The sequence below is a fragment of the Podarcis erhardii genome, assembly GCF_964252035.2.
Source record: "Podarcis erhardii genome assembly, chromosome: 11".
Classification (NCBI taxonomy): domain Eukaryota; kingdom Metazoa; phylum Chordata; class Lepidosauria; order Squamata; family Lacertidae; genus Podarcis; species Podarcis erhardii.
Genome location: NC_138501.1, coordinates 11,225,024 through 11,241,532, shown reverse-complemented (window position 1 = coordinate 11,241,532; position 16,509 = coordinate 11,225,024). Strand labels below are relative to the sequence as shown.

The 16,509-nt window shown below is 45.0% G+C and overlaps 1 protein-coding gene and 1 long non-coding RNA gene across 4 annotated transcripts in view; both read left to right on the top strand.

Moving 5' to 3' along the window:
- LOC309352202 overlaps positions 1-16,509 on the top strand; it is a 206,979-nt gene that overhangs the window by 61,295 nt on the left and 129,175 nt on the right. The window lies entirely within an intron of this gene.
- SEMA4D (semaphorin 4D) overlaps positions 8,197-16,509 on the top strand; it is a 118,071-nt gene continuing 109,758 nt past the window's right edge. For 2 of the 3 annotated variants that reach the window (XM_081880409.1, XM_081880410.1), the window contains exon 1: positions 8,197-8,574. The gene's annotated coding sequence lies outside the window, so the exon portion shown is untranslated. Of the gene's footprint in view, positions 8,575-8,643; positions 8,756-16,509 lie in introns of those variants that run through there. The other variant, XM_081880411.1, reaches the window with a different exon arrangement.

Here is a 16,509-nt window from a genome sequence, read left to right as displayed (position 1 = left end):
AATTACTTGGCTGCTCCATCCACCCAGGTAGGGCACTCCACACAAACTCAGACAACTATAAAGAACACTAATTAAAACAATACAGTATAATACAGCAAGGAAGATTAGATGACTTTCAAAGTCCAGCCTTCCCATTCAGGGCCGAGATCGCTCTGGAGAAGAAGCTGTTCTTGAGACAGCTCGTTCTTGTCTTCATCGTCCTGTATCTTCGTCCCGACGGCAGGAGCTCGAAGAGACAGTGACCAGGATGCGATGGATCTTTTACTATGTCCAGTGCCTTCCTATGGCACCTTGTGGCATAAATCTGCTCTAAGGTGGAGACTGAATGGCGGGATATCAAGTCTAAACTCTTCTTCTTCTTCTTCTTCTTCTTCTTCTTCTTCTTCTTCTTCTTCTTCTTCTTCTATGCTAAGCTTTTGTCTTTTTTCTGATCATGCAAAGTACCTGGTTCTTTCACATCATCATCCTTGATCTATATACTTTTTATGTTCTTTGTCAGCAATGCCATAACACATTTAGGAGCACCTCCCCCCTTTTTACAGGTGTATTTGGCAACATGCCATTGATGCAATAATAGTTTTGGATTGATATTGGAGTGTCCGCAGATTATTACAGTTTATCTGTTGTTTTGTGGTGATGTTGCGATGTCACCACGTTTTTGCCATCTGGAGGGGCACCCCTGAAATCTAACGCAACCAAAAGGAAAACAAAAAAAGACCACCGCAACATTTGCAGCAGAAAACGTCGCTGGATTTCAGAAGGAAGCTACAAGCCATGAACTGACAGGAAATGAAGCAATATATCCACCCCGAAACACATGCAGGTGTCAACAGTATAGAAAGTGGGAAGGTGTATGACTGTCCCAATACCATCTGAACACAAATGAGAGAGCCAGTGTGGTGTAGTGGTTAGGGTGTCAGACTGGAACCTGGGAGACCGAGAGTTCAAATCCCTACTTGGCCAGGAAGGTCACTGGATGAGCTTGGGCCAGTCATTGCCTCTTAGCCTAACCTACCTCACAGGTTCCTTTGGGGATTAAAGGAGCAAGGGGAGAATCATGTACATCACCTTGAACTCCTATAGAAATGCAAGACTATATAAATGCAAGACTATACTATATAAATGCAAGAAACAAACAAGTCAGAATATATGCACAATATAATACAGTGGTACCTCTGGATGAGAGGGACGCGGGTGGCGCTGTGGGTTAAACCTTCTGATCAGGACTTGCTGATCAGGTCGGCAGTTCGAAACCCCGTAACGGGGTGAGCTCCTGTTGTTCGGTCCCTGCTCCTGCCAACCTAACAGTTCGAAAGCACCTCAAAGTGCAAGTGAATAAATAGGTACCACTCCGGCGGGAAGGTAAACGGCGTTTTCGTGCGCTGCTCTGGTTCACCAGAAGCGGCTTACTCATGCTGGCCGCATGACCCAGAAGCTGTACGCTGGCTCCCTCGGCCAATAAAGTGAGATGAGCACCGCAACCCCAGAGTCGGTGACGACTGGACCTAATGGTCAGGGGTCTCTTTACCTTTACCTTTACCTCTGGATGAGAATGGGATCCATTCCAGAGCCCCGTTCGCATCCTGAAGCGAACGCAACCCGTGTCTGCGCGGGTCGCGTTTCGCCACGGCGCATGATGTAATTTTGAGCGTCTGCACATGTGTGAGCGGCGAAACCCGGAAGTAACGCGTTCCGTTACTTCCAGGTCTCTGCGGAGTGCAACCCGAAAATGCTCAGCTCGAAGCTACTTTAACCCAAGGTATGACTGTATAAAGGAAATCTTGTGGGGACCTGCATTGCTCTTCCCTTTTGCAAATACAGTCGTACCTTGGGAGTCAAACGCCTTGCGAGACGAATGTTTTGGCTCCCAAACGCCGCAAACACGGAAGTGATTGTTCCGGTTTACGAACGTTCTTTGGAACCCGAACACCCGTCGCTGCTTCGATGGCTTCTGATTGGCTGAAGGACTTCCGGAACGGATTCCGTTCGACTTCCGAGGTACAACTGTAAACAGTATATGCAGCCCCTCTTGCAAAAAGCTTTCTACCCTCAGTGCTGACTAAAGTTAACTTACGTGTTTCCTTGTGCTGCTCTATGTTTAAATTTTTTAATTCAAAGCTCTTACTGTGTGAGAGTGAAATGATTTTTGTGCGTGAGTAGGAACAGTCCTTACATTTCACTTTAATTCGATTTTCTGTTCTTAATTTATTTTCCTTCTGATGTTGTAGAAACACAGTATTTAATTAAAAAATATGTATGGGGGGGGGGTCATGCCTTGGGGCAAAGGACTCCTCTGAACGCAACAGCAGATATGTTCAAACTGAACCAGAGTTGAATATTTGTTTGAGGTACTTATTCATGTCTACTTAAAAGGGTGTGCTTGGCTTCTAATGGTGTTTAATTACGTCTTGTATGTTTTGGTCTCAAAACCGCTCTGCAATAGCTCCTACTGTAACCTAAATTAACCAAGCTAACTTCAAGACCATGCGTCTGGATGACTCTGCAAAAAAGAAAAAGGGGAAAAAAGCAGTGAATGACTGGTCTTCAGCCTGACTGGTCTGCTCTAGATTCTAGCCATGATTAATCTTCCCACAAGTTTTGTGGTTTGCACATAAATATTTGGTACTCAGTTCCACATCACACATTATGAGCGATCTTGTCACTACTCACAGGACAGAGGCCGGCTGAGTCACAGAACAGAAGTGTCAGAGAGGCATGTTTGGATTTGATGTGCAGGATCGCAGCTCTCAGTTTTCTTTTAAGGTGCAACTCCCGACTGAATTGGTTAGGCTGTGCCAGCAGAGACCCTTCCAACAGCTTATAGCAACACAGCCTCAGGGCACACATCGACAGACACAGTTTGCAGAAGTTGCAACAGCAGCGCACTTCACTAAGTGCACCCTGGTATCTTCTGCAAACTCTCCTTCTTGCTATGAAAACTCTAACAGTAAACCTCATGACACAGGTGATGTTAATTTGTTTTTCTATCTTAGGAAGGGCTGTACGGCATGTGACCTATGAATTTGAGCACAGGCCATCAGCTACATCTGCTGAAACGTGGGTTTGATCCCTGCCCAGGGCTGGAAAAGATAGAGGCTGCCACAAAAATGTGGCTGGTTTTGCACCTTCAGCTTGGCAGGCAGGTCACATGCTGTCCAGGCTTGTTTTGCATCCGCCTCTCATGCACAATCATTAGACATTTGCAGGGTTTGCAATTAGCCAGGCGCCAGGAGCATTTTGCACCTTGCTTTGGACCGCTTGCAACCAAGTGAAGATGCCTAGGAACCAGGATGGCTCCTGATGGCTCCACCATCTGGAGGTGCATGCATGAGGATCGCTGGATGTTGGACTCTTTTCACACACTAACACACCATTCTATAGAATTCTATCTGTTGTATTCTATCAGAACTAGCCAGGTGTTTAACCGAGAATCATTCACAGTCAGACCATCATTTGACAAATAAGACTTTAGAGCCATCTTGCCCCCGAATGGCAACGAGACATTCTGTTTCGGCGACTGCAAGAGGGTTTGGATTTGTAACTTTGGTTTAAGTAGGGTCGCTGTATTTCAAAAAATGAAAATCCAGACACAAAAGTTGTTGAGCAGATGTAACCGGGCATCGCAAGTGTTTTAAATGGCTGGTGTTTGGTTGATTGCAATCCTTTTTGAGAGGCAGTCTTGCCTGAAAAGCAGTACAGAAATCTTTCAAGTGAATGAATGCACACATAAAATATACATCTTAGTAGTTCTTAGTAAGAAATCTAAGTGGTGAATAGTTATATAGCGTATTGCCTTCCTTCCTCCCTCATTTAACATATTGCTTCCAAAATAATGTTGTGTAAGGCTGCGATTCTAACCCCACTTACCTGCGAGTAAACTCTACTGAATTCCATAGGACTTACCTACTAATAGACATGGTTAGGCTGGTGCTGCAAATAAACTTTTTACGAGATTGACAGGATAGGTGTTATCATTCGGGATATTTGTTTTCTACTTGAAGCAGTGTTTGAAACGCCCATTGTTCTAGGTGCATTTTGCGACAGGGAATTTCATTAGTGTGAGCAGTTTCTGAGCTCTGGGCACAGAACTGTGCCTAAGATTTCAGATTAAAACTGCACATTGGAAGGAAAAGAGGACCTTTTTTCTGCCTCCCCACTTTCAGCTACTCTCTGAAGACTGGAGAAGAGACCCTCTTAAGAATATTAGAGAGGTGGGCCGAGGAAGGACTGGACCATGTGAAAAATGAAGATAATATTTTAGCTGCAGTTCATTCATTTTCAGCTTTGTATTCTTGTTATAAAAAAGCGTGCCTAGACATTCCATTGTTGTGCCCATAACCTTGGTTTAAGGTGCCATTCGGCTCCTAGCTTTCATATCTCAGTTTCTAATGCTGTCTTGAAGTAAATTTCTGGCATTCCGGAAGGGAGCAAGAGACCAACAGGGCGAAAGACATTTATTATTGCCTCCTAGTTTGTGAACCACTTTTAAAATTCAGGTGCTTTTAATTACTATACAGTGGTACCTTGGGTTAAGTACTTAATTCGTTCCGGAGGTCCGTTCTTAACCTGAAACTGTTCTTAACGTGAAGCACCACTTTAGCTAATGGGGCCTCCGGCTGCCGCTGTGCAGCCGGAGCACGATTTCTGTTCTCATCCTGAAGCAAAGTTCTTAACCTGGGGTACTATTTCTGGGTTAGCAGAGTCTGTAAACTGAAGCGTATGTAACCTGAGGCATATGTAACCCGAGGTACCACTGTAATGCTTTTTAATAAAAAATGCAAATGTCCACTGTTTTTCAAACATGCCACCTTCAAGCTTTGCATCCAAACTAGGCATCACTGATGCTAGTATTTTCTCATATTGTGGAGGAGGGGGGAAAAAGTAGACACATACCGTATTTTTTGCACCATAACACTCACTTTTTTACTCCTAGAAAGTAAGGGGAAATGTCTGTGCGTGTTATGGAGCGAATGCCTGTGGGTGGCGGGCGGGATCTGCTGCAGTCGTGAGCAGAGGATCCATGGTTCCCCTTCCTTCCCTCCTCCGTGGTTACAAAGCATGGATCCACATGGATCCTCAGGATTTTTGCATTGGGCTACTCCAAACTCACTGTCAGATCACATGTCTGTGGCCACAGCATGAACCTCAAAAATCATATCCACTATTTCGTTTAGAATATATTTTTTGTTTGTTTTCCTCCTCTAAAAACTATGTGCGTGTTATGGTCTGGTGCGTGTTATAGAGCGAAAAATACGGTATATCAGCAGTTAAGTAATGTATAATGCAAACCAAGTGGCCATTGCAGTCCTGCAAAATGAGCATGATGGTGATCGATAGCTCATCAGCAAAAGCATCTTTGGTCATAAATGTAGCATCTCACTCTGCTGTTTCCTACCCACACACTGTCTGCCTGTCTGAAGGATGTAATTCAGGTTCTGTGAATAGGGCTTCCATTACAAAATGACATAGATTGTAGCTGGTTTGCTCTGACGTATCTGCAGTCTGGGGAAGGAAGAGGTGATAAACTGGTTTCCCCGTTTTTTTCACATGGACAAATTTACATGGATACATGCTGTGAAATTACATTGGTTATTTCCCTCTCTTCTAATTTCTGTGCGAAACACTCACAGGCCACTTATTTACAGGATTCTGCACAAGTGGTCCAATAGTTTAGAACAAGACAAAACACCAACAATGACATGCAAAATTAAGAATGCGATTAACAGCAAACCCCCACAAAAGATGAGCTTTATTTATGATAGCAATCGTCAGCACAGTGCAATGATTCCTGAAGATACTACCAGCCCCTGTTCTTCTTTCTACTAATAAACGCTCAACTATCCTGAGCTGACACAGTCATATAATCATTCATTGACTGATAAACACAATTAGCAGCAGCTGCATACAAGAGAGGCTGGCTGTATCATCCTTTAACTGTTTCCTTTCTGAAAGCTGGAAGAGAGTTAGGTGTGACAAACCGATGTATTCCTTTATTGTGCATGAGGGACTGAGGGAAAAGTGCATGAGCAGAGAGCAAGGCAGTGTGGTACAGTGGTTAGGATCAGCTGGGGAGTCTTGGGTCAAATTCCCACACAGTCACAAAGCTCACCTTGCCTCAGTCATTTCTTTTCTGCTTAATACATCTCACAGGGGGGTTGTGAAGATAAAAGGAAGAGACAACGGTACCCAACTGAGCTCCTTGGAAGAAAGGCAAATAATAATTTATTTACTTTATTTCATAAAATGTATACACTGCTTGATTATAAAAAGCAACAACCTCAAAGTGGTTTTTAGGTAAAATTCTAAGAAATTGCTTGGGAGCCAGCAAAACTACAGTGTCCATATTTTTCTGTCTTCTGGTTTCCAATACTGTAATATGAAACTATTGCCAAGGGCAGAGACCAGTGGTATTTCAAATCGTTTTGCCCATTTCAGGAGCTTTCCACACTAAAAGGTATTATTTGAATATAAGGGGATAAAGTTGCTGAATACATTGGAATTGACCCACCAAAATGAATGGATAAACCATTAAACGACTATAAAAATGAACGTATTACCTAGAATGTTATTTTTGTTTCAAACAATTCCGGTGATTGACAAGACAGATTGTTTCAATGTATGTCAAAAAGATATTTCTAAATATATTTGGCAAGGGAAAAAACCGAGAATAAAATATAAAATATTGATAGATGCAAAAGAGAGAGGAGGTTTCTCCCTCCCAGATATGAGATTATACTATGAAGCATCTTGTCTTTGTTGGTTGAAGGAATGGATGGATAAGAATAAAAACATCAGGGTGAGAGGGAGGTGGGAAGTCAAAAACAAAAGTGAATCCTATATTGCTATGGTTCACCATTGGTGGTCCAAGGGGTCTGTGACACCCTTCACATAACAAAAACTACCATAGAGGTATCATAAATTTCAAAAGTAGGGGGTCCATGGCTTGGCTTTTGAAAAGCAGGGGGGTCTGTAGTCCTTAGCTAACTGGGAACCACAGGTATATTGTACGTGAAGTAAACTGGTTAAAAACATTTGAAAATTTAATAGAAAATATTACAAAAAAGAAAACCATCTAGGTTCCCAACCTTTTTTTGGCCATGCCCCGCCTAAGCATCTCTAAAATCCTGATGCCTGCCCAGGGTCGGATTTAGGTTTGATGAGGCCCTAAGCTACTGAAGGTAATGGGGCCCTTTATATGTCCAGCTGTCCTTTCTCAACAACAAATTGTCGCTGTTTTTTGTGTTAATATATGCTATATGGTAATTTATGGACCTAATAGGTATCTAAAGCCATTCGCACATAATAAAAATATGTATTTTATCAAATTAATTGTTGAACTGAAATACAATTAAGAAGTATATTAATAGTGAAATAATTATTAAGCTCTAACTTAAACTGATTTTTTTATTCATAACAAAATAATGCAAACACATTGGCATTTGGCAATAACAATTTCCTTTAGAAACACAAGTTACAAAGACTCATAATCCAGTGTCTAGAAACTTGCTATAACATGAAATAATAATAATAGCAAACCAGTGATATATTATTAGCAGGCGGGGCCCTTTACTTACACCATAGGAGCCTACACAACGCAAAACACAGTTGTTGTATGTTGGTTTTATTTTATTTATTGTTTATTTATCTTATATTTTGGAAACGTACATCCAGTTTTTTCCCTTTGATTTTTTGAGGGCCCCCAAGAGAGTGGGGCCTTAAACTATAGCTTGTTCAACTTATACGTAAATCCGGCCCTGTGACAATAATCATTCTTATTATTCAAAAAGTGAAGTCCTATTCACGTGGAGGAAGCCTATAAGGCCATTCACTGTTAAAGAACTCATTCTCGGATTGCCCCCCTTTAAAAATCAAATTTCCTCCCTGTGGGGCATGTGCATGTTGGGAACCACGGGTTTACACCCTGATGTTGACCAGCAGCGTTGATGCAACCTGTTCCCAGAAAAGGCCAGAAAATGTGCGGCCAGAAAATGTGCAAATCGGTGTGTGTCCCAATCTCGGAGGGCTACGTGTGCTTGTGTGTTTTACGCCTCCTCGGCTCTTCTCGGACGTCCAGGTTTGCCTCTCGCTTCCGAGAGGAGGGCGCATGTGGCGAGGTTGGGGAAGGCGCACGTGGAAAGGGATTGGGGCAAACGAAGCGCCTCCCTGCCGCGGCGGGCAGAGCAACAAAACGCAGCCAGCGCCGCCGTGCGCTTTCCTTTCTTCCTTTCCCCGACGAGCTCCAAGCTTTTGAATCTCCCCGCCCCTCGACGCCGGCCGGGGCACCCCCGGCCCCTTCCCCTGGCTGGCTGGCTGGCTTGGCTGGCTGCAGAGCAGGAGCGCGCCTCGCCGCTGCGCTGCTGCTGCTGCCTCTCCTCTTCCCTCCGCCGCCATACTGCGGGGCAACCCAAACTTGTTACACACTGGCACCAACTCCTCCTCCTCCTTCGCTGGCCGCCCCCGTTGCCATTCCCATCAGCTGCTGCTGAGCGCGCAGCGAAGGGCCCGCGAACCTGTTCCCGGGGATCAATGCAACAAAATAGCCGAGAGGATCAAGAAGTTGGAGAGCAACAGCAGGTAAAGGGCGCTTGCTGCTTTTTTCTGCATGCTGCAGCGGATCGCGAGAGGGGGGGAGGGAGGAGGGGAAGGAGAAGGCGGCGTGCGGGAGGAGCCGCCGCCTCCGTCTTCTGCAACCCCCTTCGGATCCGCTGGAGGATCTCGGGCTGGGAGGAAAGAAGCGCTTCTCCTCCCTTCGCAGGTTTGCAAAGACGGGGCATTTTTGGAGTGGTTTTTGCGCGGGGAGAGGGCGGCGCTGGAATGCCATTTGCGGGGCTTTGCTGGTGGGAGCGCAAGGGCGAGCTATGGACGCCGGTGGTTGCTGGAGGAAAGGCACTCTCTCCTCGCTGTGTTTGTGTGTGCGTGTGCATGCGTGTGTTTGGGGATAGGGCGAGCGGCAAGCCCATCACCATCGTAATCGCTGCAGTCATAATTCTTCCGATCGGTGGTGGTGGAAAGGACCGGGGCTGTGCGCCCGGGGCTGGCGGGCCCCGGGAGGACTTGGCGGGGGTTGCGCGGGGTCTCGATCGACGCCGCTCGCCGCTCCGGTGGGCGCGCAGGGAGTGGGGGGCGCCTTGCCATCGCGAGCTGGGGGAGGGATACAGAGGGAAACTGGCGTGGCGACGGCTGCCTATCTCCAGACCCCCCCCCCCCCACGCTAAAAAAGCAAAACACGACCCCAGACCGTTTCGCCGTCCAAAGGTAACTTGGGTTTGGACGCGGCGAGAAAGATAGCGCAGCGTGGGTTTGGACGTTTTGCATTATTTCAGCCTTATTTCGCTGCATCGCTTCCACCCAGCGGCTCCCCGCTTGGGCGCTTTGCAGCCGGAGTCCATGCATGCTTGCATCCTCGGCAACCGGTGTCTAACATGTTCACCTGCCTGCGCAGACGCTCCGGTGAATCCGCCTCGTCTCCCCGACGCCCTTTTAATTTATTTTTTATCAATGGGGGCAACGCAGCCTCTCTTTGTGTGCAGGTTTCAAGGGAAGAGGTGGGCTTCCACTATTGCCCTGTCATGATTTAGGGGGCTGCGTCTGTGTTTCTTCCGCCTGGTGGTGGTGGTTGGTGGTGAGGACGTTTAAAATGTCTTTTTTTTCCTGCCTCCCCGGTGAGATTTTACATAAGGCTGAAGGGAAAAGGCCTTTTACAATAATGGAGTTGCTGTGGAAAGAACTGAAGGAAGGAGGGCGTGGGGGAGAGAAGAATTAATCTGCTAAACTTTCCCCTGGAAACGGATGCAATATCATTAGCTTTCCATTTTAATCCGGGTTGAGTGGCTGATGTCTTGCCCCTATCATTAATGTTTATATTTATGGGGAAATATATTGCCACTAGCTAAGGGAATTAAAAAAATAGCCGGTTCTTATGGGCCCGGACTGACCCGGTGGAAAATAACCAGTGATGCTCTGGATAGTTTTAAAAAACAAAACACGAACCCAGTGCGGTTTGACAGGTTGATAAATTTCCTCTCTGAATCTGTTGACAAGTCCTCCCTCAGAAAGCTACTTCCCTGTGGCAGTATAGAGTGCTGTACATCTTGTTCAGTGGAATAGGGGTAGTAGAAATATCCTCCTGAAACTGGGGTGGGTTAGGGCAAGGAATCTGAGTCTGTGTGTCTTCAGGTCATGGACAGAGCATTTTGGAGAAGAGGATGTTGAGTGGGACCGCAGTGCACCTGTTGTCCCCATGCGCCTGTCCTCAGTTGGGCTCTCATGATTGCCAGTGTAAACATGGAAAAGATACAGGATCTGGCACCCCCCCTGCTTTTTGACAAATCTAACACTGCAAAGAGCTCCCTGGGGGCTATTTCTGAGCTTAAACCTGCATGTGTATTTTCTTAGCATTAAGTCATTCAAAACTTAATTCCGTGTATACATACGTTTTTCAAAACATTATCTTTTGACCTTAATGGGTTTTAAGGCAAACCCTTTTCAGTGACGCCGTGTTGTTGTTGTTTTTTTAAGGCATCGGCTGAGATGACATCAGGTACCCTTTGGCAATCCCTCATTCTCTCCAAACTGGTTCGAAGTGGGATGCTTCTCTCCTGCTTTCATGTTATTTTGGGACTGTGGTCTGAAGATACCATGCAGCTTTCATGTATAGCTTTCATGTTGGGGTTTTGTGCTTCACAAATGGGTGTGCCCACAGCAGAGTAATATTACACAATATTATTATTTTTTTTAAAAAAATACCACAATAAAAGGGATGCATGATAAAAGGGTTTTAACAAGTGGTTGGCACTATTATATGCTGTTGTGCCATGGGATGGGCAGATGGTGAAAGAACCTTCTTGACAGCAGCTTCAGAGGACACCAAAATTCACTGACTCCGCAATGATACTGTTGAGTGACAAGAATAACATTGGGCAGAGAGTTCCTCCTTGGAGCCCTTTTTCTATTAACATGAGTTTTTGGGATTGTACATCTTCCATCTTAGCCAGGTTTAGGTATAGGAGATCTGAGCTAGGGTGCTTTGTTTGTGGGGAGAGGCGTGAGGCTGTGTTCTCACCATCCTTCTCAACAGCCGAGACCCATGGTGCAAACCATTCACTGGCAGACCTGGCAACACAGACCCGACTAGCTTGGTTTTTATGTGTGCAAATTTTGCAAGGTCACTGTGCATTCACATGATGTGCGTGTCAGATTCATGCATGCAAAATTATATAAATGAGGATAAATCACCCAGGAAAACTGTCTACCAGAACTGTGAAATGGGCTGCAAATGCAACAAAAAATGGTATTTAAAAGTTGAGTAGGTAGAGGAACCAAAGACTCTCCTTGCATGGGCTCAACGTAGCCTCCACCCTTTTCAGTAAAAATCTAAAGGCTGTCTGTCTCCTACACTTCTAGAGATGTATGTACACATTATTTCCCCCAAGGATTAGACTAGTTCACCCAGCATTTCAAATCCCTGCAGTCTTATCACCTGATGGTCTGTCTGTTCAGGCGGGCCTTAAAGTGGAACAGTACAGTGGTACCTCGGGTTACAGACGCTTCAGGTAACAGACTCCGCTAACCCAGAAATGTTACCTTGGGTTAAGAACTTTGCTTCAGGATGAGAACAGAAATCGTGCAGCGGCAGCGGGAGGCCCCATTAGCTAAAGTGGTACCTCAGGTTAAGAACAGTTTCAGGTTAAGAACAGACATCCAGAACGAATTAAGTTCTTAACCCGAGGTACCACTGTAAATATCTCTCTTGTCTATGTAATCCAATTGCAAACTACTTAAGAAATTGTAGATTACCCCATACAATTATCCATTGCTGCTTTTCTTTCCTTTATCTTATCCCTGTTCACATTTTCCTCTGATTTCTATTTGGACTGATTTTGCATTTATCTTGTGCATATAAAGTTTTTCTGTGCAGTGAAGGAACAAGTCAAAACTGCACTTCCGCTGAATTTTAATGGGGTGCATTTTTTAATTAAGAAGTCTCATAGCCTTGTCAGTACTAAGCTTTCTGCTTTATCTGAAAGGCTGTGATTTTTCATATTAGAAGGCTTTGATTCTATGTAATAGCAATAGTGCCCTTATGAATGAAGAACGTTTTTGGATTGAAACTAATTTTTGCTGTCACTGTCAGTTTGGTCATGTGAGAAGGGCCAGCATGCAAGTGGTTCTGTTGTTGCAGAGCTGATTTCCTGACTGATTTGATAAGAAGGATAGTTATCCACTATGAGGGGGAAACCAGAAAGGCACAAGTTGTGCTGCGTTCCAAAAATGTAAGACAATGAGACATTTTTTTGATTGAGAAACAAAGCTTGCCCTGGACACTGAAAGAAAGATGCTATTCTTCTGCTATTTAGTCACAGACCATGCCTTATTCCCTGATAATATTCTCTGGAACACAAAAGGTATTGCAATATTGAAGCTTCTTTAACTTGTTGTCCTACAACATTGCATTCCATTCCTTAATCAGATTTTTCTGTGCTGTTTCCAGCAATATATGTTTGAGAGTAGCACTCAATAGAAAAATTACCCTCCCCCCATCATGCTTCAAATAGCACCAGGCCCATGGGTAGCGAAGAGAGGGTTAAAGTGAGCTGTGTGATTTTCTGAACAGGAGATTAAATAAATCTCGTATTACAAATGCTCATAGATGAAGAACAAAATACCCTTCCTTTGTTTGCAGATCCATTTTCAAGATGCAATATCTAATTCTCTCTCTGTCCTCCTTTCCCCTTGTGTATGTATGGTAGCGAACTTAATTGTTATTCAGTAGGCATCCAACAGAGTGGACGTCTTAAATCATTAGCATGAGTTTCATCAGAGCCAAATCCAGGGGCTTCTGAAAGTTGGGCAACAAACCACCCACCTGTTGATTTACCTGTTGACTGAGTCTGCAGCTGTGCAGCGCAGCAATGGTGCAGTTTATGAAAGTTTCATGTTTTTATGAATAGGCACCTGACGCACATGGATTGTGAGCTAGAGACTGATTGCATGGTTTGGGGATGGGATGTGTTGCTTGCGCACGGCAGTTAAAAAGCACTGGTTCCCAAAGGGTGATTGTACAGAGGCTGCTTATTTTGCAACCTTTCCGATGTTGGTGCAAGAAGGTTCTGCATCAGTTGTTGTTTTTCAGAGCCCATGCTGTGTTTCTAGTTGTTTAACGCACTATGGCACATCCTGTGAGCCTCAGGCCTTAGGCAAGCAGGAGAGGGAAAAGTACATGTCACAGTTTGAATTGCGCCGCCCTTGTGAGAAAGAAAAGCGGTAGCGATCGAGATACAGGAGCTGACTTGGAAGGTAGCATTCTGGGGATGGAACCTATTTACAGCGGTACCTTGGTTCTCAAACTTAATCCGTTCCGGAAATCCGTTCCAAAACCAAGGCGCACTTTCCCATAGAAAGTAGTGCAAAATGGATTAATCTGTACCAGACTTTTGAAAACAATCCGTGAAACAGGAATTTAACATGAGTTTTTCTATCTAACGAGATCATTGATCCATAAAATGAAAGCAATGAACAATGTACTGCAGTCACACAATCAATCAGTAGCTGAACTGGGATTCACACAGTCACAAAAACAAACAAAAAAGAGCCGCAAAAACAAAAAACGCAAAATAAATAGCAGAAACACACCAACTTCAGCGTAATACTCAAAACGGAAGTGTGGCACTTAGATTGTCAGCGTAACACTCAAAACGGAGCACATTTGGCTTCTAAAAATGTTCACAAACCGGAACACTTCCTTCCAGGTTTGCAGTGTTTGGTTTCCAAGTTGTTTGAGTACCAAGGCGTTTGAGAACCAAGGTACCACCCTATATGACTTCAAGAAGATTTCATAGATGCTCCAGCTACTTTATTACGATGGCTGCGGCTGCCGTTCTAATGCGCACTTCGGTGGGAGTCAGACTAGTTAGTATCCGAAGGTCTTTATTTTGTGTCACATGTTTCAGATTGTACTGCATAACTGAAATCTTAAGTATGCTTATTAGGAAGAGAGCCTCACGGACCTCAGTGGAATTTACCTCCAAGTATATTCCAGGCTGATTTACGGTTTGGACTGACTACCCAAACAAAAGTGAAGTGCACTTGTAAGGACTGTTCTCATGTAAATACATCCTACCAGCGTTGGTAGAAGTCAATTGCACCCCACCAGCACTGACTCAGATATATAAGCTAGGTGCCAAATGGCTCCTTTAATCAAGGTAACAGTCGCCAAAACAGAATGTCTGGTTGCCATTTTGGTGCAAGACTGCTCTACAGTCTTATTTTTCATATGATGGACTGAGTGTGATTGATTCTCAGTTAAACATCTGACTAGTTCAGATGACAACCTTGAGCTAGGTTAAGGGTTTAGAGAACCTTAAAGAAGAAAGATTCAGGGACAGTTTCCATATATATTGTCCTATTCCTCTTTTTCTTAATGCTGACTGCTCCTGCTCAAGCCGCACAGAAAAAGCATTATGGGTCCAGAAATTCATTCCAATTGCGCAGATAAAATATAATGGATAGAATACTACAGGATGGTGTATTAGTGTGTGAAAACAGTCCAGATTCAAGGATACACAGGCATGTAGCTCCAGATCAGTGTTAGAAAATGAGATATGAAAGCTATATGGTACCTTAAACCCAGGGTATGGGCACAAAACCGGAATGCCCAAGCACGCTTTTTTATATCAAGAGTGCAAAGCTGAAAATGAATGAACTGCAGCTAAAATATTATCTTCATTTTTCACATGGTCCAGTCCTTCTCCTGCCCACCCTTCTAATATTCTTAAGAGGGTCTCTTCCCCAGTCTTCAGAGAGTAGTTGGAAGTGGGGAGGCAGAAAAATACCCTCTTTTCCTTCCACTCTGCAGTTTTAACCTGAAATCTTAGGCACAGTACTGCGTCCAGAGCTCAGAAACTGCTCTCGCTAATGAAATTCCCTGTCGCAAAATGCGCCCAGAACAGGGGTCGGCAACCTAAGGCCCATAGGCCACAAACGGCCCATGGGGGTCGTTTAACTGGCCCATGGACCTCCGCTGGCCACTCAGGGACCCCCGCCCCCACTCGGTCGGCTCCCGTGTGCCGCGCTAAACAGGCGTAGAGCAGAGTGGAGACCGCCTTCTGCGACCCTGGCCAGCTTCCCATTGGCTCCAGGAACCTCCTGAAGCCAATGGGAAGCTGCGCATGCCTCCTCCACGCCAGAAGGAGCGCCACAAATAGCGTTTGCGCGTGCATGCGCGTGCGCACACACACACTCCAGCCCACCGCGGCGCTTGCGGGACCGTGAACCGGCCCAAGCCACAAAAACTTTGCCGACCCCTGGACTAGAACAATGGGAGTTTCGAACACTGCTCCAGATGGTGGAGATGTCAGGCACCATACTTGGTCACAAGTATCTGTGGTACCTCGGGTTACATACGCTTCAGGCTACAGACTCCGCTAACCCAGAAATAGTACCTCGGGTTAAGAACTTTGCTTCAGGATGAGAACAGAAATCGTGCAGCAGTGGTGCTGCGGCAGCTGGAGGCCCCATTAGCTAAAGTGGTGCTTCAGGTTAAGAACAGTTTCAGGTTAAGAACGGACCTCTGGAACGAATTAAGTACTTAACCTGAGGTACCACTGTAGTCGAATGCCAGGTGCAAAATGTGCAGGGCACCTGGCTAATTTTGAACATTGCCACTGGCGAGTCCTCCACAACTCCATGTTCTAGGAATTGGCTAGTCCTCAACTATGATGAGATGTGAATTGCCATGAGGTGTTTGGGTGGCTGTCCTCCCTAGTTCTTAGAAAAAATGCTCTTTTTAGCCATACAGCTCTTAGGATCAATTCTCCTTCTATCGGAATGGCTGCGAGAGCAGGAAAACTATGAACATAGGTGATTGTTGTCAAAGTGGCTAAGCCAAATACTTCTGAAATTCATAACGCCTCATGTTTAGCCCAGAACCTATTTATCCTGCTTTGCATGAGAAAAGAGTCTAGAGGATGAGAAAAGAACATTTCATAACCGAAAATACCCATTTGTGGTGGTGTAAAGGGAACTGTTGGAGCTCAATGGTATCCCACATGTTTATGCAACTCCTTTACAAACCTGAATTATTTAAGCCTTTGCAGCCTGATCCACAGTTATGTGAAGTCTAATACACTTCGTCTGCATTGCTCTTAATTTCATTATAGATCAAACACAGGCGTCACATTCTTTCTTCTGCTGGACCCAGCGTTCAAAACTTCCATTGTTCTACGTGTGTTTTGCGACAGGGATTTTTATTAGCGCCACCAGTTTCTGAGCTCTGGACGCAGTACGGCACCTAAGATTTCAGATTATTGGGGGGCGGGGTGGGCTAGACCATGTGAAAAATGAGGATACAGTGGACCCTCGGGTTACATTACCTTTGGGTAATGTAACTTTTGGGTTGTGAACACTGCAAACCCGGAGGTGTATACAGTGGTGCCCCGCAAGACGAATGCCTCGCAAGATGGAAAACCTGCTAGACGAAAGGGTTTTCCGTTTTGGAGGCGCTTCGCAAAA